This window comes from Dermacentor andersoni, chromosome 4, assembly GCF_023375885.2.
Source record: "Dermacentor andersoni chromosome 4, qqDerAnde1_hic_scaffold, whole genome shotgun sequence".
NCBI classification, from domain to species: Eukaryota; Metazoa; Arthropoda; class Arachnida; order Ixodida; family Ixodidae; genus Dermacentor; species Dermacentor andersoni.
This window is the reverse complement of record NC_092817.1, coordinates 208,775,181-208,800,798: the sequence shown is the minus strand read 5'-3', so window position 1 is coordinate 208,800,798 and position 25,618 is coordinate 208,775,181.

Here is a 25,618-nt window from a genome sequence, read left to right as displayed (position 1 = left end):
AAAAATTATTCCTGTGACACCCAGCTTGCTCTTTTCTTGCACGACTTACATTTAAACCTGGATCATAACATCCCGACTGACACAATATTTTTACATTTTGAAAAAGCATTCGATAAGGTCCCTCATGGTGGTCTCTTATTAAAGTTCTCCCGTCTTAACATTCATCCTTGTGTCCTAAGCTGGATTCCAGTGTTTTAAATAACCGTCGGCAGTTCGTATACGCTAGCTCACACACACCCGTGCTGTCACCCTTAACACCCGTGCTATCAGGCGCACCTCTAGGTACCGTACTCTGTCCCCTCCTTTTCTTATATACATCAATGACCTGCTTTGTAATATTTCTTCTCATATCCGACTCTTCGCAGATGATTGTGTGGTTTACCGAGCGGTTACTAACCCCACCGACCATTTGGCGTTACAAAATGACCATCGCGCATACAAAACTGGTGTAACACTTGGCTCATGTCATTAAATGTAGCTAAAACCGTTTTAATGTCTATTCATCGTCGTGGTAATTACGATATGCCTAATTATAGCATCAGTAACATGCAGATTTCAACAACTGATTCATTCAGATATCTTGGTGTGTATATCTCGCATGACTTAATTTAGACCTGTCATGTAGACCACATAATATATTTTGCTAATCGTACTCTAGGTTATCTTGGCCGTAACCTTTTCCTCGATCCTCCCCCTATTAAACAACTAGCTTTGCAAACCTTTGGGCAGCCCAAGCTGGAGTATGCCGATGCTATTTTTGACCCCCACCACAATAACCTAATTAACGCCCTCTAGTCGGTTCGGAACCATGCGACAGGATTTATTCTGCCTACTTACTCGTACCCCCCCCCCCCCCCCCCCCCCCCCCAATTCAAGCATCTCAGCACTAAAAGCCCAAATAAACTTACCCTCTCTAGCCTCACGCCGTAGAATAGCACGTCTAAACCTTTTTCCTACATTTTTCCATTCTGTGCCTTTTGACACCCTGTACATAAAAAGAGCACATCGCATTGCCCGCACCAGTCACTCTAACACAGTATATCCCCCACAAGCCTATACCGTGACTTTTCAGCAATCATTTTTTTCTGCGCACAGCACAAGACTGGAATGGCCTGCCCACCGAAGTTGCCACTATGTATCGACCCACTTGCATTCTAGCGACTCATCGAAAATATCCCTTTGTAATTTGTAGTATCTTTCTTTGTCACTAACCCCCCCCCCCCCCCTCACTCCACTCCCTCATGCAATGTCTCAGCAAGAGACTTTTAAGGAAATAAGTAAATAAACATGGCGCTCGGCAGGGCGCCTTGGGCTGATAAAGGGGCCCTGAACCACTTTTTGTCGAAGTTGATAAATGCATCTGAAGTTAAAATTTCACAAATGTTTTGCCGCGACTAGCCATTGGCAACCACATAGGCCTTTCGCAGTGCTTCCGATCCTTGTTTAACGGCTGGCACTGCGAAGGCTACGGCAGAGTGGGGCGTTCCCACAACCCTCCGCCTACTGGCGCACAGTTGAAATTTCATTTTGCATGTTCACATCGAAGGCCACTACAACGTACCCAGTGAGTGCCCTCAGCCAGCGGACTCGTCGCGGTGTCGCCCGGTGGCGGTCGCCGTATCTACGCCAACGAAGCTGCCAGCAACTGTAGCGCGCCGCGTTTGGTTTGTGCACGACAGGGCTTGAGTGCGCGCTCGCGCTCATATGCTCCAGTGCGGACATGCTGCGTGGTGCGGCCAGGCTTTGCCCTGCACCAGCTTGACCGACGCACAGTAGCCACATCGAGCCTCTTGAAGCACCACGAAGACGAAGCCAGGTCTGCCAAGGCGTCTAACCAGGAGCGGCCAGGAGTGAGCACACGCTGGCAAGACTGCTTGTGCTCTTACCTCAAGTTTCGCGCCGTGGGAGGCTAGCTACCTGTTCGAAACTAGGCAGAATTAGCGAGACCCGATGGCTACGAAGCGGATTATAAGCCGGGTGGGCAAAGTGTTATTCCTACGTGGGAGGCCGCGGCCGACCATGAGCAAACGATGCACGACTTCTGGAAGTACGTAACTATTATCGAAATTCGAAAACAAATTTTGGCTTACTTTAGCACGCTACTTAAACTGAGCCAATAAATATACACAGTAACAGTAGGAAGAAATCCACTGTTCTTGATTGGTGTCAGCTATTGGCCAATAGCAGGCGCGTATGGCAATCTATAATAGATAGTCTATACGCGTAGTGCGCGCCGATTGACGCGCCACTGGTGGCGGTCTTGCGCAGAAAACACGGGAGAGGAGCCAGCCGCGCGCCGTTGTTTGTTGTCTCGTTGATAGTGCTTCTCTGTCTTATTCACGTTTTCAGAGCAAAATAGGCAACGCCCTTCGCATGTGTGGGGTGGCCAAAGCTTCAAGGAATATCGAAGAACAATTGTTGCAGGGTGGGGGGGGGGGGGGGCGACTGAAATATTGGCGAAAACGCCGGCGATACGGTTCTAATCATTCCCCGCAAAGCCTCACCAGCGGGAGCAATGGTAGCAATGAATCGTCGCTTCGGCAGGAAATTTCTTGTTCTCATCCTCTCTTCTGCAGCGTCGGTGTTTTTTCCCAGTCGATTATATAGCTAGACGCGTAAGCGACGAAGTTTGTCTGGAGTGCAGCATGCCGTTTTATGCCATTCCGCCAAAGTTCGGAATGTCGATTGCCGCTTTACCGCGTTTTGCTAGCTAGGCAGCACGACCGCACGAGCGCATTCTGTTGTATGTTAAAGCTACTGAAGTTTGCAAGATCTGAAATTGTTGGTTTCATGTGGCCCGGTAGATCTTCGGACCAGCTGTCGCGCACTCCATGTTCTTGCATCTATTTTATGAGTGGCTTCGCACATGTTTAACTGTTGCTAGTTGCTTCATGCGCAACTCTTGTTGATTCTTTTGAGCTGCGAGGTTTTCACCCTGCCGCGTTTGTAAAGGGTCTAAGTCACGCTGTGTCTTTTCGGAATGATAACAAGCAAGTGCTTCTTTAACAGCTTTATTCTTTTCGCCCCACGGCATCTTAGATATATTGTGGCTTTGTGGGAAATTTGTTTAGAAAATAGGTAGTTTAGGGAAAGAATTGCTAATAGTTGCTGTATATGGTATTTTTGTTCCATTTCTCGCTGAAAAGTTCGCGTCACGTTTGGGGAGTCACACACCTCGATGCTGCCTGAGCATAACCGCGACAAGTGATATTTGCTTGTTTCACAACGTAGTCCCTTCTGGCATGTGAACTTTGTACAGAACTTAATCCTTTCTTATTATGCTTACACCACAGAGGACTAAACCCGGCCTAGGCTTGCCGCCAGCGCTCATCTACTTTCACTAGCGCTGCTCTGTCTTTAAATACATCATGTGGCACCTCTCTCTAGTAAGATTAAAAATAAATTACTGAAAAGTTAGTCAGACTTTAGCGTTGTACGTTTCCAAGCAGCTCCCTTGGAGAATTTAAAATTGCAAGAACTGCAGCGGGAACGGCAGTTCATCGGCAATACAGCGCAAACACGCGCTTTTATGAACCCGTGCGTTTGGTGACTTCGTTGACTAGTGTACGCGTTTCCATCAATAAATTCAGCTCATTTTTGAGCACTTCGACCTGTTTTACATACTCTTACTGGGAAGCCTTCATTTTCTTCAGTCAAGCATCGACACCACAGTGTGTGTCGATTGACTCATTTCCCTCTTCATTCTCATCGGTCCCCTCATCTGCCTTGAGGGACCCCCCCCCCACCCCCCGCACACTTTCCCGGCTTTCTTGCCATGCATTGCACGGCTTTTTCTAATGCAAGTACTATAGTATTATAATACTATAATAATGCAGAGCACCTGCCTTTTAGCAAAAACAGATACGCACAGGATCTGCATCCTAAAAATTTCGCAAAGTAATTCTAGAGCATGTTTTAAGACCAATCAATGCCGCACGGATTTAAGGTATGGCACGCTTTCGCACGCGTTCAACCGCGTGGCCGCGCTCTCATTTTCCTACCAAAGCAATATTTCCGTTACCGAAGCACAGACAGTAAAACCCCTAATAGCTATTTGTCTTGCCACTTCCAAGGTACTATTTAAAGGCTAAAATTACTTAACGTCCCACCCGGTTTCACGTGTTGAAGCGCGTGGCGCGAAAGGACGCTCTGACTATCCTGCCTTACCAAATATACACACCCCCGCACCTGAAAAAAGAGTGACAAAAAAAGGAAAACTACCCAATTATTACCTAAAGGCAAAAAAAAAAAAGATCAGGAAATAAAAAACTGAAGCAAGCTCAAAGTATGAAGAAAGAACTTAGGATTTCTTTGCCGCCACGGAGCCCTGAAAAGCACGTTCGTTCGCCACAAAAACTCACGCCGCGCTCATTTTCTCTTGGCTCGGTGCGGCCGTCTGTCGGGCGCCGTTTTACTCACGGGTGGCAGCAAACGGTGATGATGGCGAATGCAACGTCACCACTTTCCCGGTTGGGCGGCGGGAGATTTGAATTTCGAAAAGAGTATTAGGACCCTTCAGGTGCAATTCTTTTCGTAAATTAAGTCTTTTCTTGACCCGAAACAATCGTTCCGATGTTTCTGGAATAGTATTTAAACAGTCCACGTTGACTTAGTATTTGCGTTTAGTGTCCCTTTGTGATGCAGTTTCTTTTGTTCAAAGGTTCTGACGGTTCTCTGAGGCGGAGCCTCCGAGAACCCTATTGAGGACAAAGCCGTTGGTTTCAAGAGCGCACACAGAAACTTTTAATAAAACTAGAAAGAGGATAAAGCATAAAATAAACACTCAAACAGACATCACGGCAAGGAACACACTTAAGGCTAGCATGGCGTTAACAGTACGCGAGTCCGGGCTGACCACGGCTGCAGCGGCGCAAAACAGTCTCGACGTGGAGAAGCAACGACAAGATGATGAGAGAAGTGGCGCCGGTCTCACTACAGGTCGGGGTGTTCTGGTCGCCCGGTCAACTTGATGGTTGACCGGGCGACCAGAGCGCGCCAGCTCTGGCTTGGAGAGGTATGGCAGGCGGCTTAGCGGCACGAGCAGACGGTGGCGACGTTCTGGCCGGGCAGCTGGGCGTTGAACTCGGGCCCGTAGCCCGACTGCTCTCGTCCTGCCAAGGGCGCAGAAGCTCGCCGGCCTCGGGCAGTTGGCGGCACGATCGAGTAGAGTGGCGACGCACAGGAACGGCTTCGCAGGAGGTCCCGGTCGGGTGAAGTCCTGGTGGTTCGGATCCGGAACCCGACAGCCTGTCTTCAACTCTCGGTCCGGTGGCCGACCTTCTCCTGGCGTCGCTTCCTGGAACTCTCCCTGCGTCTCCCCGCTTCTGCCAGGGCGCCTCGCTTCTTCTCCCGCTCTGGTCGTTGGCTATTTGACGCTCCGTGGCTTCTCCTAATTGGGTTGGCTTTTTTTCTTTTAGTTCCTTTTCTTGCGCCGCGAATTCACGTGCCGGACGCTTTTCGGCGTCGTCGTTTTCTCTCCAGCACGAAATTCGCCTCAGCGCGCGCACTACTTGTCGTCTGCTTCTGTCCTTTCCGACCACCGCAGCGTGTCGCGCACTACACACATCACACCTTTTAAACAGCACCTAAGCATATGATGCACGCACCTGGTGGTGTCGCTATGACGTAAGTCTTAGCTGGCAGCGTGCTGGATGTCTCACCCATTTTCGGAGCGCCGCGGGCGCAGGTGGTCTACCTGGCTCACATCGCCACGCCTGTAAAACCACAGAGACCAATCAGTGGCGGAATCGTATAACTGTTCGGAAAGCGAATGGTTCACTTCGCCGTTTGTGTCACTAAATATCCCACTTCCAAGCAGGAGGTGAAAAAAAGGGAGGACGCGGCCAATAAACGATACGGTGCCACCTCTGAAACTTCCAGGGAGAATCGACAGTACATACAAATAAGATTTTGCCAGATGGCATAGAGTGAACGGGTTGCGAATTGCTGAAAACATTGACTATATTTTTCTCTCTCCCTCAGTCAATCATCAATTATTGATCCCGACTGTAACTTTAGTTCTCGTACTGAACACATATTATTTAATACACTCTAAAAATTATGCAGAGTATCGCAGAAGTAAAGGGGTAGATTTATTCTTCAAGGAATGGTATTACTCGCGATATGTTGAGTGGCGTGAAACGCATTGTTCACTCACCGTTTTTTCCCACGTAGAATAGAGCTTTGGAATTCTCTATCCTGTAGCTTTGTTCATTAACAATAAATGTTTTCATAGCTGGCACTGGTAGGCGCTTCGCTAACATCTAAAGCGCTTCTTTTTGATCACTCATCTTATTGTGTTTGTGTGTTTTTAATGTGTAACATGTAGTAATGCATATTGCTCCCACTCCTGCTATAGCCCTATATAGGGCTCCAGCATATGTAAATAAATAAATGCACAAATAACTAACTAACTAAATAAATAAATAAATAAAGTAAGTAAATGATGGCTTGATCAGTGGAAAAACCAGAGGTGGTGCGGAGGGCACGCCGAGCACGTGCTTAGGATGTGTCACAAGTGGTGTTTGTGACACACCATACTAGTGAGTGACTTATGACATCTGACAATGACGAACATTCTATTTATTAGCAGGAGTAGTATAACATTGCTGCTGAACGAGGGTGAACTGTCGGTTATTTCATTTTTCTTTAAATCTAAAAATTGACCACTGAAGCTTGATAGACACACCGAAGTCGCCTTGGCACGACTGAGAATAGGACGCACTTATGGCACACACAAATACCTCTTGACTACAACTAACTCACCGACGTGCACACGCTGCTGTGAGAACCTAACTGTCCTGCATGTCCTCATTCAATGTCCTGAACTTCACGGAGAGCAAGGGACTCCTTTTAGGGAACTTTACTCACACCATATACCCCCATCCCTCGATGCTCTTATCAGAGGATGGACTTTTTAACTTTAATATAGTACTTAATTACATTGCACAAGTTAACTTTCTAGATATCATCTCATTCCATCCTAACCATCAGATTGTGTCTCCCATGTGACGTACCATCTGATGCACAAAAGTATGTCTGAGCTATCGCACTTCGTGCGTAAGCAAGAATTGTACCGCAAGGGACTCGGACCATCCACAACAATTTAACACGTGTGCCTGTAGCCAATGCACATACGGCCCTATATTTATTTTACTTATATTTTGGAATTGATGCACTAATATCTATAGATCTACCTTAGGCGTAGGCCTCTATCGAGCCTTTGTTATAAGTCATAGTCTAAACTCACCATTTGTGAGCTCAGTCGATTGAGGCACATTCCGTAAGTTAACCGGAATGTGCTGCACGTCGCTTGCCGCCCATCCGTTTGAAGCTGATCAACATGCAAGCAAGGCTTGTTAGACGAACCACACTGACCTCACCTTTTTTCTTGGAAGTCTTTCGCGTACCGGCACCTTCGACAGGTGCTTTAGAACATTCGACAGAATGGTCGGTACTGCGTCCGGAAAAAGCGACGGCTTTCGACGTGGTAACCGCACACTGCCTTTCCATAAATGACGTGAACAGAGGCTCGAAGTACGTACTTTTCTTCGAACTGTAGCTCACACACAGCATCACTCAGCCCCAGGGACTTCTCAGCGTGGTGAATGTTCCGGTTTCAAACACAGCGCTTTTCGTCGTCCTCGGCGACACCAAATAACTTCGGCGATATCTTCACGCCGCTGTTTCCACTTATGCAACAGGAATCGAAGCAGTAGTTCTTCCCACGAGGCTTCGTCATGTCGCCTCATCGGTCAGGGAAAAAAACTGCACACGAAATAACAAATGCGCGCACAAAACACAGAACAACACAAATACGTGGACGAGTGCAGGCGACGGCCAACGCGCGAGCGTGGCGGTGGCGCCATGGCTCGGCGGGCCCGTGGTGAAAGGCTCTATGGCACCGCCTTGCGGCCGTAAAAATTTTGCGGCTTTTCTGCTTCACGCGCGCGCATTGCGCGCACCTCTCCCTCAGCCCATTACCCCTACTCTGGTACACTACACTGAAGAGTGCCGCGATCTCACACGGGCCTTTAGCTCCAACGACCAGGAGCGCAGAGGAGCACTTGTGGCGACACTCCTCAGCACCCACCTTCCTTCCTGGAGCGCTTGTGTGGCTTTCCGTTCCTTCCGGTGCACCTGGGCTCTTTTCAAAACTACTGTCCAAATACGAAGGGCCATACCGTCTCATCGAGCCAGCATTCGCCGTTAACTACGTGATCGAAGCCATTGAACCGTGTTCGGACATGCGCCGTCGTGGACGAGACATTGTCAACGTCGAACGCCTCAAGCCATACTGTGATCCAGTCATAGTGAGAAGCTGTTAGGTCACTGGACGGCTCTCTTTTTGTTCCCGGGGATAATCGTAGGGAAGAGGAAGACTATAGTGGGCCATCCTCTCCAGCGTTTTCTAGTGGGTCAAGCTCTCCAGCGCTGTTCCCGGATAACGCCGCTCGTGCTGTGAGTCCGTGCCCAGCTCTAACGGCTCGTGCGAAACGCCGGTGACTAAAAAACGCCCTTACAATTTATTCATTTATTTATTTATTGCACTCTTGGGGCCATAGGCTAAGGCACGTTGGCGCGTTGGTTGATTGGAATTAATGATTGCACAGTGCAGTAGAACAGCACGAAGACAGAGAAGAATTTGGACGCCCACGCAGCACTAAGCAAAAGCCATCACAGAGGACAGTGGTTATACAAGCAGCAAGAAATAAAGGAAGAAATGCGCAGTAGGATAAAGTATATGCCAAAGGCTTGGCTGCTGCTAATACAATGTTAGCTAATTACTAGTAACAAGAAATGTAAGTTTGAAGCCAATGACAAAACAATCATCAAAGCAACAATCAATATGCAGAGCGTAGTACAAATAGTAACTATTCATACATTGTCAGCTAAAGCTTGGGTTCTTGTTTATCGGAACACTACCAGAAGAAAAGTGGTGCCATTGCTGTGATGTTTGGGAAAGAAAAGACATTGAATGGGTTTCCGTATTACAAAAAGTAATCCTTACCTTGCGACAATGGTTAATGCCATGTCAGCGCATATAGGTAGAGAAATGAGATTGCTTCTCAGTACCGGGTACTGGTATTGTCACGTCGTAGTGACGGTGAATAATACCGCTTTAAAACTGTGAATGGCAAAACTAACTTTTTGTTGGTCGAAATTGTGCCAACAAAAGCAAGATACACTCAAAGCACAGTAAGACAGGCGAACACGGTCGGCGATCGTCGAAGTCTCTAATCTGCCCGTCAAGCGTGTCGGTCTTCATACACTAGTCGTCGAAGGTTCCTAGAGTAATCGGTGTTGCCCGCGTGTCTTCCAGAAAGTTCTACACAATTCGCGTTGCACATGCGATCAGATTACAGAAGTTTCGGTGACAACAGAATCATCGATTACATTCGAGAAACTTCCGATACATGCGGGCATGTCCCGTGCTGAGCGATAACATTTGTTAGACGGTGAGAAGCGCTCACCCGAAAAAGATAAACAAGGCCACGTGTCAGTATAATTAATTAAATAGTGTTAATCTGGATACATCGTGGCGGTGACTTAATATTGGCGATGAGAGCATAATTTTGATAGCACTTAGGCTTGCAGTGCGATTAGAGTTGTATAAAATGAAACGAACAGACTTATGCTGAACTACTTCAATAGATGAACTGAGATTGTTATGATATGGATTCCAATCTGCGTATGCATATTCTAGTTAAGGACGTATTAGTGTTTTATGAAGCAACAGCTTTAGAGTATAGGGAGTGGAGGAAAAATTTCGGCCCGAGTAACCTAATGTCATTGTTAATTGTGCAATCAGTGTGAACATTGGTAATGAGATTACTTGTTATGTGAACGCGAAGGTACTTGAACAAAGGTACTTGAACGCGAACAGTTGACAAATTCATGAGCACTGTCATTTAGAGAATAAGTAGGTGAACTACGATCTGCACGAGACGCCCTTAACACTTTACATTCATTAGTAATCAGCTTCGTTAACCATTTGTAGCACCAATTAATGTCAGTGTTAAGATCGGCCTGTAAATATTTTATGTAATTATAAGCACTTATTTCAAGAAATATATACAGTAATCAGCGAACAGGTGAACATTCGACGAAATTGTAGAGGGAAGGTCGTCCAGGTCGACCAGGAATAAAAAGAGGCGCAGTAATAAACCCTGTGGCACAGCTGAGTTCGCTATAAAGAATGGAGAGTTATGACCAATAGTGCTTACAAATTGGGAGCGCTTAGTTAGAAAACATTCAATCCACATAAAAATTATTGTAATCAATGCTAAGAAGGCTTAGTTCATAGAGTAAAATCTTGTAACATACCTTATCAACAGTTTTGAAAAATCTAGATAACGTAATCGGCGAAAGATGACTTATCTAATATATTATGCAACCTACGTAAAACCATGTTAGCACGTTTTGCGGAAACCATGTTGTGCCGATGTGAACAAAGAATTAGATTCGAAGTTGATATGGTTACTGAATATCTTTTTCAACATTTTGCAATACGTGCTAACTAGAGACATGGACCTACTTGTAGCAGGAGGAAATTTAGTACCAGATTTATAGAAAGGAACCACCTTTGACTTGGTACATTTGATGCGTGTAAACATTGTTGAAACAGTATAGTTAATGTAATTGCGCTATGTTTGGAGGTATTCTTCAGAAATGTACCGCCTATGGAATCATAGGCTGTTGATGACATCATCATGCATGATGGTGCTCCACGACCGTTTCTCGCAGACCAAGACCGGTACATGTTGCCCCGCGTCATCGAGGACACCCTTCGTTCATGCTCTACCCGCCACAAGCTCGCAACCGCTTATCACTCACAAACGAAAGGACTTACAGTGCACCTGAGTCGAACTCTCACCGATGTGCTATATATGTGCGTTTGCGCCGACCACTGTGATTGGGAGGCTTCTTTGCCCTATGTTACTTTCGCGTACAACTCGTCCAGGCAGGACACCAATGACTACTCACCGTATTATCCTCACTGTGGAGGCGAGTTTTCTCGGCTTCTGTATACTTCTCGCGGCTCTGAGCTCATGCAATAGAGTCGCCGATAGACCGCGTGAAATCGCTCGTTAGCGGGTCACAGTGTCCCAGGCTTCCCAAAAAGTCTTGTATGACAGTCGCAACAGAGACGTCTGTTACTCCCTGGGTTCCCATGTATAACTGTGGTCTTCGTGCCACCGTATATGTTTCTCCAAAAACATTGTGCGGCTACAGTGGTCGTTACACAGTGGTACGTCAAGTCACTGACGTTACATACGAAACGAAATCAGTCGTCAGACCAGCCGAATCTGCGCAAGCACTCTCTGCTAACGTGCACGTTGTCAGAAAACCGTGCGTGACGGCCCCTCTGGTCTGTCCTAACAAGCGCTGGGTCGGCCATCTCACCCGGGGAAACGGGCGGGGGGGCAGGAGGGAGGAAGGTAAGGATAGTACCACGAGACAGTGAAGGGGCTGCTACTGTCGATCGGACGACGACGATAGCAACGAAATGGCCAGAAGCACGCGGAAGCCTTGCATTCGTCACAGCTGCAGGTTGCTGTTGTAATCTCTTATTTGTTCGTAAATGCGTGCTATTCCCGTAAGATCCTGTATTGCTTCCATGAATTGGATATCCCCGATTTCAAAAAGCACCATTTCGGACTCCTTTTGCTGCCTAAAGTCGCTTTCGTGACACCTGATTGTGCCAAGAATCTTTTCCATGTAAAACCGGATGCTTCCTGGCAAACCATCGCAACATGTACGCAGTTTTCAGGGTGTGACTTCTTTAATTCTGGTATTTCGCAAGAAGAATTCAACATGGAGATTCATTCTTTGGAAATTATTCGAGACTTTGATTCAATTGGCAGTATACAGTATATTACCATTGGTGTGCTATTGGTGATCAAATCAAATCAAATCAAAATATATTCATCTTCACTTGGTACAGCATTTTCCTTTCCTGTCTAACCTAAGCACAACGTGCTTGTTGGTTGTTAAGGAAGCGCGGTGAATCCCCGAGTGTGTACCTCAAGAACAATGAAGTAAGGCACAGCAGTACATACAATGCATAACATACAAACTGTGTACGCACAATAAGCAGTACTGAATAGAATTCGACAAAAAATTTAACTAAATAAATAATTAAATAAAGGGCAAATAACAGCTTGAAATGAGCCATATGACAATTCACAGAATATCTAAAGAGAAAACAAAGGAAGTAACCTTCAACATGCAAGAGGTCATCAGTAACCTATCCGCAAAGGTGAGCACCATTTCCTTATTGATTTATTCATTTTTTCGTTTAGTTTTGAAATTGCAAGATGCTTCGCCAAGTTGGGTAAATATCTGTGGCGCGTAATACCCTCTTATCTTTTTCGCGGAATGTGTAAAGCATCTTGGCTTTTTGCGCGGTTCTGACTTTCTTAGGGCGACATTTTTCTTTACAGGCACTTTGAAAGCCTTTGCATTGTAATGACATGTGAGCGCAGCGTAATACAATATTTCATGCATTTCCAGTATGTCGAACCTATTGTATTGTAACTCCTTGTTAACCTGCTGCAGTTTAGTTCCATAGGTTATATTGTTTACTATTATTATAATTATCCGTTTTATGGCTCTCGTTTGTGATCAGAAAAAGTTCCATGCAATGTAATACTGTAGCTTATAGTAGATTCAGCCCATGCCAAGTATATGATGCCCCTCAAATACATCGAAGTTTTACCTCTTAGGTTGTAAATAATCTCAGACGAAATAATCTCAAATAATCTAAGCCTGTTGCATATATACTGCACATGATCATTCCATGTTATATGCTCATCAGATATTATTCCGAGATACTTTATCGCATATTCATATGGTATTACATCATATGTGCACGGATCACATGTAAAAAGAGTGGCTCATTTACATAAAGCCAGGCAACAGAACCCGCCAAGTCGCTCGTTAAGGGCTCACAGTGCCCCAGGCTGCCCAAAAAGACCTGTATGACCGTCGCCTCAGGGACGTCGGTTACTCCCCAGGTTCCCTTGTCATTTAGGAGCATACGTTTGTATGGAATTGAAAAACTGAAAAGCTTTGTTTTTTGCCAATTTAAATATATGGAATTTTGCGTCAGCCATTCTATTACCCTGCATATATTCTGTTGAAACCTTTTGAGTCCAAGATCAGTATCAGTGAATTCTAGTGCTAATTCTGCATGCTGGAAGACTCTTGATCTTAGCTTCAAGAAATCTCGTTCAATCATATCGATATTACATAGTAATCGGGCCACAGTACTTCCCTGTGGAAGACCGAATTTTGTTGCTATGAATTCACTGTATTTGTCCTCAATTCTACCAGACTGTGATCTGCCTGTGAAATAATTCTTAAAGAATTGATGAAATTGGCCCATGGTGGAGATGAAATCTTTTACATGTGGAATATAGTATCAAATGCGCCCCGTTGTATCTGTGCCGCGAAGGACGTGACAACAGCAATATGGCCAGAAAAAGAACGAAGGTTTATTGGGAAGTGTTTCTTTTATAGCCCACCAAATGATCATGGGCCGACCGCAGCGCGCATGTCATGAACAAGCCCACTGTCATGCATGCGCCTGATACATCATTTCGCGTGAACAAACAAAACAGACTGTATTGACAGATTAGTACGCAATTTGGTTAAATGCCTCGTCACCGTGAAGGCGTTGCGGGGGCCTATTGTTGAGGGACGACCTTCTGGGAGCTGGGGTCTGCAAAGAATCCGGTGTTGACCTTCCTTCTTTGTTGGCTGTGCGCTGTTGTGTCCCATCAGTCATTCGTGATGAGTTCGAGGCCTGCGATCTTGACCCAGCCGAAGAATGCGTTGCAGATACCTGAGGGTTGTCGACAGGCGTGCTCGCTTCGGTTGTGCCATCGCCGTATTCGCTGCTCGTTTCAGCATACGGCTTGTATGAGATGTCTGCGGTTTCTCCGCAGAACTCGCCCATCTTCCGTTACCAGCTGGTAGGACCTTGGAGCTTGCGTGCCTCTTACATCCTCCGCAAAGGTTTGCCTTGTGCGTGCTGGCAGTGCTTCTTCACCTCGATGCAGGGTACTTGATGGAAGTCGCAAAGATTGGCTGGAAGGCGCCTCCTTGCAACAGTTCACCAGGGGATCGCCGGTCCTCGATTGGAGCTGAGCGATACGCCAGTAGTCCTTGACAAAAGTCGTCCCCGTACTCCTGGGATTTTTTCAAGATGCGCTTGACGGTCTGTACACCTTTTTCCACCACGCCATGTGACTGGGGGTAATGAGGACTAGAAGTTACATATGTAAAATCAGTTTCGTGCAAACATGGGGAAGTAATAACTCGAAAACTGAAGTCCATTGTCCGTGCAAACTTCTAATGGGATGCCATATCTTGTGAAGATAGCGCTGAGTGCATCAATTGTGGTCCTTGAGGTAGTGTGCTGGAGTTGCTGAAACTCTGGAGAGTTCCAGAATGCACCATAAGCGACAAGGTAGGAGTCCCATGTCCACTCCAACCCTGTACCACGGGCATCTGGGAACCGACCGCATCAGCAGAGGTTTCATTTGCTTGCGCATAAGCATGTTTCTTACAGGTTGAACAGCTTGCATGTAGCGCTACAATTTCACTGTTAAGGCCTGGCCAAAAAAACAAGGCGGCGTGCCCTCTCTTGGCACTTTTGAACCCCAAGATGTCCCCCATGAATTCTGGACAAAATCTTTCGCGTGCTCTGGAGCCTTTAAATAGTATCCCATTTACAACGTATAGTTCTTGCGCACAAGGCTTAAGTTCACCCTCAATGGGTTAGCTCCTTGACACACGTTCCACCACTACCTGCAGGTAGTTGTGGCACGCACTTTCTGGCCACAATTCGCGTTCTGTCCTTGGCGTCACCATGTAGCTTAGGGCCTGCACTGCGTGAATTTCCCCATCGACCATGTTTGTGTTTTGTCTGCTGCAGTCAGCAACCGTGGATCGTGATATCACCCAGAACCAAATTCTTTACCGGAATGTAGTGCAAAAGAAAGTCATACTTAAACAGGCAAAGAAAAGAACCTTTGCAGTCGGGGCGGCACGTCATGAACTGCTTTTCCCGCTATCGACAAGAGTGGCTTGTGGCCTGTTTCTATGAGTAGCATTCGCCCGTAGATGAATTCATGACATTTTTCGCATCCGAAGCAAATACTAAGGGCGCCCTTTTCAATTTGAGCGTATCTCTACTCTGCCTATGTTAGAACGCGTGACTCGTATGCTACGGGTCGCCATTCATCGCTGTGACGTTACAGAAGAGCTGCCCCTACACCATCCCGTCAAGCGTCGCACGAAGCCTTGGTTTCCTTTTGAGCATAAATAATAGCAAGCACGGGAGTTGAGGCCCAATCTTGTGTTACGGTCTTCCACTCTCTAGCGTGGTATTCAGTCCACTGAAAATCGGAGCGACACTTGATAAGATTCCTCAACAACGCTGTTTGTTCAGACAGACACGGCACAAATTTCCCGAAGTATTTTAGCACTCTCAGCATGCGCTGAACAATGGGCTTGCTTGTTGGTTCCGGCATTTCAATCATGCTTTTAACGAGCTCTTGGTTTGGTAATATACCAATTGAGGTTATTATGTCACCAAGAACCTTGATTTCTGTGTCAGCCCAAACTTGCACTTTTGTGTATTTAAAGTAAGGCCAGCTTTCTCGGCGGCTTTCAAAACAGCTACAAGGCGCTCGTCGTGCTCTCGCCGCGTTGAACCCCACACCAATATGTCATCCCTGTATAATAGTACGCCCGGCAGCCCGTCTAGAAGTTGAGTCCTTCTTTGTTGAAACACTTCTGGTGCAGACAATATTCCAAACGGTAGACGCAAAAACCGGTATCTTCCAAAAGGCGACGAGAAAGTACATATATTCGAGGTCTGTCCATCTAAAGGTATTTGGTGGTAGCCCGAGCTAGCATCGAGGCCCGCTAACTTAGCTTCTAAGTTTTCGCGCTTCGGGAGGGGGACATGCTGCCTTTTAATAAGCTGATTGATATTCCTCGCATCCAAACAAACAAGTTGACCGCCATTATTTTTTCTTCATAAGTACCAGTGGGGTTACCCGTTCAGTAGGCTCCTGTTCTTTCCGATGATTGAAGCCCGCACCATTCTTTCGAGTTCTGTTTTGAGGCTCCTCCAGTGCCGAAGGAGCACGACCAGCTGGCTGAACAATTGGCACTGCTCCAGGTATGAGGACCATGTGATGGGGGTGCTTCAGGCAACCAAGTTCGTCGAAAACATGTCCGAAACCCTCCAGAGAACCATATACAGAAGCCGCGTTCACAGCATCCATAGTACGATGAATCATTCCGAAAGACTCACTGGCTTCTAGTCCGAGTATGGGCTGGCAACCATTTTTTGCAATAAAAAATTCCACCCGATTCAGGGCATTTCCAACACGCACAATTTCTGACACTGTTCCAAAGCACGTTATGACACCACCGTTATACGCCCGCAGCACTGTGCTCGTCGGCTGTAGTTCACGTGATAGTAGTTTCCGGTATACTGACAATGGCAAAAGTCTATCTAGAAGAAAATTTCTTGACCATTAAGTTGAGCTTTTCCAGTCAGCTCATTCGTATTTCTACCTTTACTGCAGACATCTAGGATATCAAAGTCGCTCTCTTGAACTTTGTTGACTTCACTCACTTCTCTCGACTTCCTACAGCATATAGCAAAATTATTGACACCTTGGCACACATAGCAGTTTTTTCCAAATGCTGGGCACTGCTTCGGTCTGTGCTTGCGGTTACACCATCTGCACTGCAATTGTTCCCCGCCGACGTTGCTCTCTTTTGTGCGCAGTGAAATGGCATCAACGTAGCCGTTTGCTTTGCGTCACGCCTTATTCTGTTGTGCGATTGACTCTGCCATTGTGCACATTTCTTCCGCTTTCATTAATGTCAGCCTTTTCTCACGAAGCATCGTTTCCCGTAGCTTAGCGTTATTGGTACTCAAGACAATTTGGTCCCTTACCAGTGAATCGTGCGATGCCCCAAAGTTGCACTGTGAGGCAAGTCACGTAGAAATTTTTCGAACGGTTCTCCTTCCACTTGGGTCCTCACACGAAACAGGTATCTTTCATGCACTTCGTTGGTCAGCTCTGTGCAGCAGGCGTCGGACTTTTGTATTAAGATCTTGTAGTCATCCTTGCTCTCGTTCGGCCTGAACTTGGAATTGTTGAATACATCGAGCGTCTCGTCCCTCGCGATGCTCAGCAGGAGTGCAGCTTTCGAAGCCTAACTTTTTGGTTGGTCCTTCACTTCCGATACTTGCAGGAAGAGCTCAAACTTTTGCTGAAAACGTTTCCACGATGCCGAGACGTTCCCTGCCAGACGCAGGCGCTCCGGTGCCTGCAGCCGTTCCACGCTGGTACTCCACCGCTGCCGAAGCTAGAGCATCGTAGCCACTTCTGACACCACGTATCCGTGCCGCGAAGGACGTGACAACAGCAAGATAGCCAGAACAAGAAGAACGCAGGTTTATTGGGAAGTCGACCAAGAGATAATGGGCCGACCGCAGGCCACTTGTGAGGAACAGGTGCACTGTCATGCACACGCCTGAAACGCCCGTAACCAAAGACATAGCCAATGGCGCATACCCAACCTGGCCTCGAACGGACTTTTTAAAGAGTGGTACATGCCTTTTGTTAGATACCCAGAAACCCAAGTTGGTGTGGTGGTTGGTTTTCAACCAGCTTCTCTCAGCGCAGCAGCTCGATGTTCTACCATGTTGTGAATAACTGACGGTTTGCCGAGTTGGTATGTGTTCATTCTGGAAAGAGCGCCACAGAAACAAATTCGGCAGAACCTACCTTACGATAACTGTTAACAGTAATACACTTAGCATTGAATTGGTATAGCGACACAATGTATAAAACAAAATTTTTTATAGCCTCGTAGCGCGAGTTACATTCACGCCGCTACCCTCAGCACCAGGTGCTGCCTTATGGTGAGGGCTGGGGAGATGGGAGAAAATGGCTGCATACGAGCCGTGCGTGTTCGCGTGTTGTGTTTTGGACGTGTTTTCGGGGCATCTGCTGAGCGCGATTGGCAATTGTCAGTCTTCGGGTAGCACTGTGCCCTAAGTTCCTGCACCAACAACCAGTGATAGAGAAAGCTGCTAATGAAAGACCCCTGCTATCGGTGTTCACAATAAACAGGAAGATTGTGTTTGCCTGGAGTCCATTGCCTACACAAGTTTCCTGCGGCGCCTGAGAAAACACTATAGAATAGGAGCTTTAAATATAAGTTTCTCCTTGACCACTAAGGCTCCTTAGGTCGGTATCCTTTTGTTGTCGTAAAATACGCGATAGTGTGCGTCTTGGCTTCGAGCGCTGCGGGCCTACGATAAAAGAACAGTGCCGTTGAAGGCCTTCCCGCATTTTTTAATTTTTAGTCGGCTTGGTTCTCTTTCCGCACGGAGAGCGCACAGGGGTCAACCCTTACACAAAAGTGCGTTTTGGATACGAAAGAAAGTTAAGCAGAAGGCTTTCGCATGGCGCGTGTCGATTTCTTAACTTATGCAGCCATTATTCTGTTACCGCAATGAAATAAGACTGCACGGAACTTTCCGTTTTCGTGTCCTGTGTTTTTCATGCACGTGAATGACGTATTCGAGTACTCGTGACCCCGGATAAAGCACGATATGATCAGCGTGCACAGGAACTGGGCTGAACACGCATCATTTCCTCACTTGATTGTTTGTTTCGTTCTTTCGCGGATTGCCCGGGTGCTTGAACTACTGTAATTGTAACGAGAAGCATGTTCAGTCGTTCCCAACAGATGGGATGCCCCCTACGACGATGTACACGGACATGCAAATTCTGTTCTATGTTGGCTGCAAGGTAGAACATCATAATAATAATTATCATCATAAGCCTGGATACGCCCACTGCACGACAAAGGCCTCTCCCATACTTCTCCTACTACCCCGGTCATGTGCTAATTGTGGCCATGTTGTCCCTGCAAACTTCTAAATCTCATCCGCCCAATTGACTTTCTGCCGCCTCCTGCTACGCTTCCGTTCCCTTGGAATTCAGTCCGTAGCCCTTAATGGCCATCGGTTGTCTTCCCTCCTCATTACAAGTCCTGCCCATGCCCATTTCTTTTTCTTGATTTCAACTAAGATGTCATTAACTCGCGTTTGTTCCCTCACCAAATCTGCTCTTATCTATTAAATCCATCGTTCTTCTTTCCATAGCTCGTTGCGTCATCCTCAATTTAAGTAGAGCCCTTTTCGTAAGCCTTCAGGTTTCTGCCCCGTGCGTGAGTACTGGTAAGACACAGCTGTTATACATTTTTCTCTTGAGGGATAACGACAACCTGCTGTTCATCATCTAAGAATGCCTGCCAAATCCACCCCAGCCCATACTTATTCTTCTGATTGTTTCAGTCTCATAATCCGGATACACGCTCACTACCTGCTCTAAGTAGATGTACTCCCTTACCACTTCCAGTGCCTCGCTACCTATCGTAAAGTGCTGTTTTCATCCGAGACTGTTAAGCATTACTTCAGTTTTCTGCAGATTAATTTTTAGACCCACCCTTCGGCTTTGCCTTTCCAGGTCAGTGAGCATGCATTGCAATTGGTCCCCTGAGTTACTAAGCAAGGGAATATCATCAGCGAATCGCAAGTTACTAAGGTATTCTCCATTAACTTTTATCCCCAATTTTTCCCAATCCAGGTTTCTGAACACGTCCTGTAAACATGCTGTGAATAGCATTGGAGAGATTGTATCTCCCGGCCTGACGCCTTTCTTTATTGGGACTTTGTTGCTTTCTTTGTGGAGGACTACGGTGGCTGCGGAGCTGCTATACATATCTTTCAGTATATTTACATATGGCTCGTCTACACCCGGATTCAGTAAAGCCTCCACGAGTGCTGAGGTTTCGACTGAATCAAACGCTTTCTCGTAATCAATGAAAGCTATATATAAGGGTTGGTTATATTCCGCCCATTTCGCTATCACCTGATTGATACTGTGAATATGGTGTATTCTTGAGTAGCCTTTACGAAATCCTGCCTGGTCCTTTGGTAGAGAGAAGTCTAAGGTGCTCCCGATTCTATTTGCGATTACCTTAGTAAATACATTGTAGGGAACGCAAGTAACCTGATCGGTCTATATTTTTTCGAGTCTTTGGCGTCCCCTTTCTTAGAGATTAGGATTATGTGGGCGTTCTTACAGGATTCCGGTACGCTCGAAGTCATGAAGCATTGCGCATACGTGGTGACCAGTTTTTCTAGAACAATCTGCCCACCATCCTTCAACCAATCTGACTTCAACAAATGACGCATTGCGTTGAGAAAATAACCAAGCACCTGTAACTGACTGCAGGCGCGATATAAAATATAATGCTTGTATCACGCGCACTAGGAACTGGTCCACTAATTGGTTAAATTGTTCGCTGTGTCCATTGTAATTCGGAAATGCTGCTCATACTTCCTTCGTGCCAGTCATACATCCGTCTTACGTAAATGCGCGTGATCTAAAGCTTTGCCTGCTACTGCGTACAGCGTAGCAGTAGCAGGCATTGCGCTCCTAGCAGATATTGCGCTCATATCGATTGTGACATGCGAAGAGTGGACAACGATGGAGATGTTAATACAGGGTAAAAATTAAGCACAATGTTTGTTAGTAGGACATGGTACTAATATGGAACTCTTCTGTAAATAAAGTATAACGTACTAGATGTCCACTATACGCTGCACCAAAAATGCGTGTATAGTTACGAAGGTCGCTGAAAAAAAGTTGGCCAACATTACGACGTCGCTGTTGCAGCGAAGCAGACGATGATGCAGCCCCGTTCAAGCACATGGCGCCGCAGGTTGCTCTGGCTAAGATGTCTCCGGGGTATGTTACTGTGATCTGAAATGTGATCGCAATAAAGAAGAGACCCTTACAGACAGTCATGTACACCAAAACGGCTGCAGCGCTTTCGGAACCAGTCGTCAAAGACGACTGCCAATCGCAAACACACTGTAGCCCGCTGCCACCCATGCAGTTTCTTCATTCCCCTCACAAATATGATCATCTTAAAAAGAAATGAAACATTGTGGCCTCCTAGAGGTGCTGAAAATTCTGGTCGATGGGGGCCGTTGAAGCAGGTTATGTATAAGGCGTGTATTGCAGTAGGTTTACTCTTTCACGCTTTCCTATCAACTCTCGACGCCATCTAGCACCACCCCAACCATGAAGCTTGCACGTGTCCTCCGAAATGCTTGGCGCGCCGGTGCGTGCAAACGCTGTGAAACGCCCGGGAAGCAGCAGCCGTGCACCTCTCTCGCAGTTCTTTCTGGAAACGCTGTGCCATCTATTGGTGCTGCAGAGAAGTCCGAGCCTGGTCTTCGAGATGAGAAGTGTGGCGCACCGGTGCGTGCCAACTCTGAGAATTGTTCTCTCGCTTGCCGCACTACCCGTGGCACATACTCAGTGACCCAATAGGCGAGAGCTAAATTGAAGAGCGGCACAAACGCACGGCATTCAAGTCGCAGCACGCTATGGCTTTGGCGTGAAAAACCTTCATTGAAAAGCGGCACGTACTTACAGCATTTCTGATACAGTGTCTTACAGCGTCGTGTTACTGTCCTTGAGCAACCTGTGCGACGTGGAGTCGGTTCTACGTGGCATCGGAGAAACTCAAAGGATAGTTTCGTCATTATAGAGCCGCACACACCTACTGGCACAAACACAGTGACCAAAGTTGACATCAACGAGATTCATTGCGGACTAGTAAAGACCTAGTCGCACATAGCCAGCGCTCCAAGTCGGCGTCAAAGAGTTTCTCCGGGTGCCAGTACCTACCCAGTCCCGCATGTACAGTGACCTATGTCGGCACGAAAGAAGTTCGTTCAAGAGCGGCATGTACGTGCACATTTGCACATAATCAGTGACCCAATATAGTCTGATGGTTGGTTTTTAACCCTCGTCGCTCAGCACAGCATCCCGATGGACTCCCCATTCACCCACGCACTACTCAGAGACAGAGGTCAGCAATGCGTATGTGATATGGTCATGTGTCCATACTGATACAATGCCCCAGAATAAGTCTGCGAAAATGACAGGTCTCTAGCCTTTATGTCACCTCTATATTATAATAATGCTATTAGCGACCTTAGGGTACTTCACGCACTTTCCAACGTCTGTCTGTCTGTCTGTCTGTCTGTCTGTCTGTCTGTCTGTCTGTCTGTCTGTCTGTCTGTCTGTCTGTCTGTCTGTCTGTCTGTCTGTCTGTCTGTCTGTCTGTCTGTCTGTCTGTCTGTCTGTCTGTCTGTCTGTCTGTCTGTCTGTCTGTCTGAGAGCAGCGGCTTGCCCACCAACCAGAGTCACCAGACTAGGTTCGAAGCCAACCGTTGAGCCAGTTTGGGTCACTGGGAGTGTGACATGAGGCATGTGCAGTGTTGAATGAAGACTTGCAAAACAGGGTATGCGCTACTTGGTCTGTGGCGCTCTTGAATGAAGTTCTGCAACGTCAACTTGAGTAACTGGGTAGGTGCCACAGCATATGTGTCGCTCTTCAGTGAGAAACAAAAAAGGTGTTTTAAAAATTTCCTCCGGTGCTCGACTGAATTGAAATCGTGGCTCGCCGTGTCTTTGCGGTGGCATCGCTATACGGCACAGCGTGTGCGGTGTGGTAGCGTGAGAGAGACGCCCGGCTGCATACACGCATCGGCGTTGGTAATAGGGTGCACCGCTATGTTGGTTCATTGCACTTCCCATTAACGACAACATCCATCGCGAGAGGGGGTCTACTGAGAATTTGTCACTTTTAAGCCTCCTATGATTATAGCCTTTTTGGAAAGCTCTTAGAATGCATTCTTTCTTTCTCTCTTTTTTTACGCCCGTGGATCTCTTTCCTGAAATAGAGATCCACTGTGTCTGCTGACTGGCTTGGGAAACTGGCAGTTTCACAGAACCCATGAACTGCCAAGGTCCTGCACCCCCAATTGCCCGCCGGCGCAAGAAGCTCTTACGCCGTACGCCAGCTGCAACATACACAAGCTTATCTGCTTCATTCTAAATGGACTGACCTCGGCATTCGCTCCTTCGGGGCCTCCAGGGATGCAATTCAAAGTGGTGGGTCCCGTTTTGTGGAACTACGTGAGCTGCCTGAAGAGAGCGCCGAGCTTTTTTCTCCAAGAGCGGCACTTCCTTCAGGGTGTGATGCCTCGGGCTAAAATTCGGTAAAGCTCCTGTACAGATCTTGCGAACAACAAGGCTGACATGTAATGGAACTGCCAGTAGCTCCGTGCTTTGACGTGATAGCAGCGTGGAAACAAAACGAAGGAAAATGCCTAGCACACAGTCGAACTTACATCGAAACCTCCTGCTTGAATCCCGAAAATAGCGGCTACATAGCGCAGGTGCTGTGCACCCTCCCATCTCGCACAAATCGCAAACATTTTACCTTCAGACTTTGAGTGCGTGATCAAACATCCAGATGGCGTTTTAAAATATGGAGCATTAATCATAACCATATGGTTTAAAATACGACGCGCAAATCTAAACCATCCGTTATAGTGGACCTCAACTTCTTTTTTACCCAACCACTCTCGATCACCCCGCGAAAGCCATGGCAGGAGCTGACATATAAAATGAAAGCAGGGTAAAATACGCATTCATGCCGAGAACAAATCAGACATAAAGCAATTCACGAAGAGCATTCAATATATACATGTGGGGATACCTATGGACAGGCGCCAAAACAAAAGAAGCCAATGCTGCATGTAAATGATCATCGTTGCGGCGCCTTCGCGAACGCCGCCGCCGACGGTGAGTTACGCTGACGGAAGCGGATGTGCCGTCTCAGCGGAGTTGGAGCAACACGCCTAGGCGACGAGTATACTTCACGCACGCACGTCCGTTCACCCGTCCACCCGTATGTCTGCCTGTAACCGTCAAGAGACGTTGAAAATATTTGTGGGAAAAATGCAGAGAAGAGTTTGATACGACCGGAACCGCTACAGGCATAGATACAGCGGTACCACGCAGATAAAGAAGTTTGAAGTAAGAGGTAAATGACTATATATATATATATATATATATATATATATATATATATATAGGAAAGAGATGACGAACGTTTTGGAAGACTTATTTACTAAACGTTTTCGGTTGGTGGGCCAGTCTTCGTCAGAGTGCAGTAATCCACGGGCCTGACGAAGCCGAAACCGTTTAGTAAATAAGTTTTCCAAAAAGATTGTCGTCTCTTTCCTGCATATGTTGCATCGGGTAGTGCGTGCTGAACTTTGAAGAAACCTCTTATATATATATATATATATATATATATATATATATATATATATATATATAGTAAAGTGAACAGCATTTCTAGTATACCTCAGTAACTGAAGCAGGGAGGTGACTAGTCTTCACTGCCCCCTTTCATAGGGGATGGATGGAAAAACAGTATTGCGAGTCCTGAGATACGCGATTTTCGCGCAACACGCCGTTCACACGTCGAATTCCTTGGGCTTAATAACTGAAATAAACAAGCCATCAATTAATAGAAATGATAGTGGATGAAAAGAACTTACCGCAGGTAGGCAACAAGCCCACCAACCTTCGAATCTTACAACCTTCGGGATCGCGCCCCACTTGTGGCAAGTCGTTTTTTCATCTACTATCATTTCCAATAATCTCCATTAATTTATAGCTTTTTTTTTCCTTCATTGAGCACAAATAATTTTTCATATGTTGTCCTCGGTGTCACTGTGTTTGTTGGCTTATGATATTCGCTCAGAAGACATTTATACGACCCAAATTAGAATACGTATCACCCATTGGAGTTCTCGCCAGACTTTCCTCATCAGCGCTCTTGAGGCTTTTCAGAATCTTGCCATCTGGTTTATTCACTCCGCTTTTTCATACGATATCAGCGTAACTTCGTTAAAAGCAAAATCTGTCGTACAGTTTCCCATCGCCGTTTAATGGCCAGTTAATCATTCTTTCATAAATTTTACCGCAGCGTACTTAATTGTGCACCATGTATCATGGACCATGGGCCCTATAACGTAAAACTATTCCAATATGTTTCTATTCCAATTTTCTGACGTAAAATTTGCGTAACCGCTGATGCAAGCATCGGGTGGTTACCCGTAGGGTTGTCTAAGCAGACCAATCAAACGCTCTCCTCGTTCATAGCAGGTTACTTTTGTTTGCTTGAAAAACGAATAACATTGCCTACACTGAGCGGCTTGTCTTATCTAATTGGCTGACAAGAGGCGAGGAGCACGCTGAAGTGGAGAGGGATTCAATGGGGCCGAGCCACTGCACTGAATATCGATAACTGGATGAAGAGGGTGGTGCCGGCAGTACTGTTGGTGCTCTACTTGGTAGGTCGGCGAACTGGAGTCTTCTGGTGACGCCTTTTTTTTGGAGGACGAAAGTTTAGGCCACCTCCCATGATTTGGAGGCGCCCTCAACAGAAGACGCTGAGGGTCCTCCACCGGAGTATGCACCGATGAAATGGCTGAGTGTTCCACGTCTCTCGTAGTGCTATCTGCTTGGTCCACTCCGTGAAGCTGTTGTAGTGGAGGTGAGTCTGCTTGAGTACCAGGCTTAACAACTGCGACGTTCGGCAACTCCTCATCAAAAAGGGGGTTATG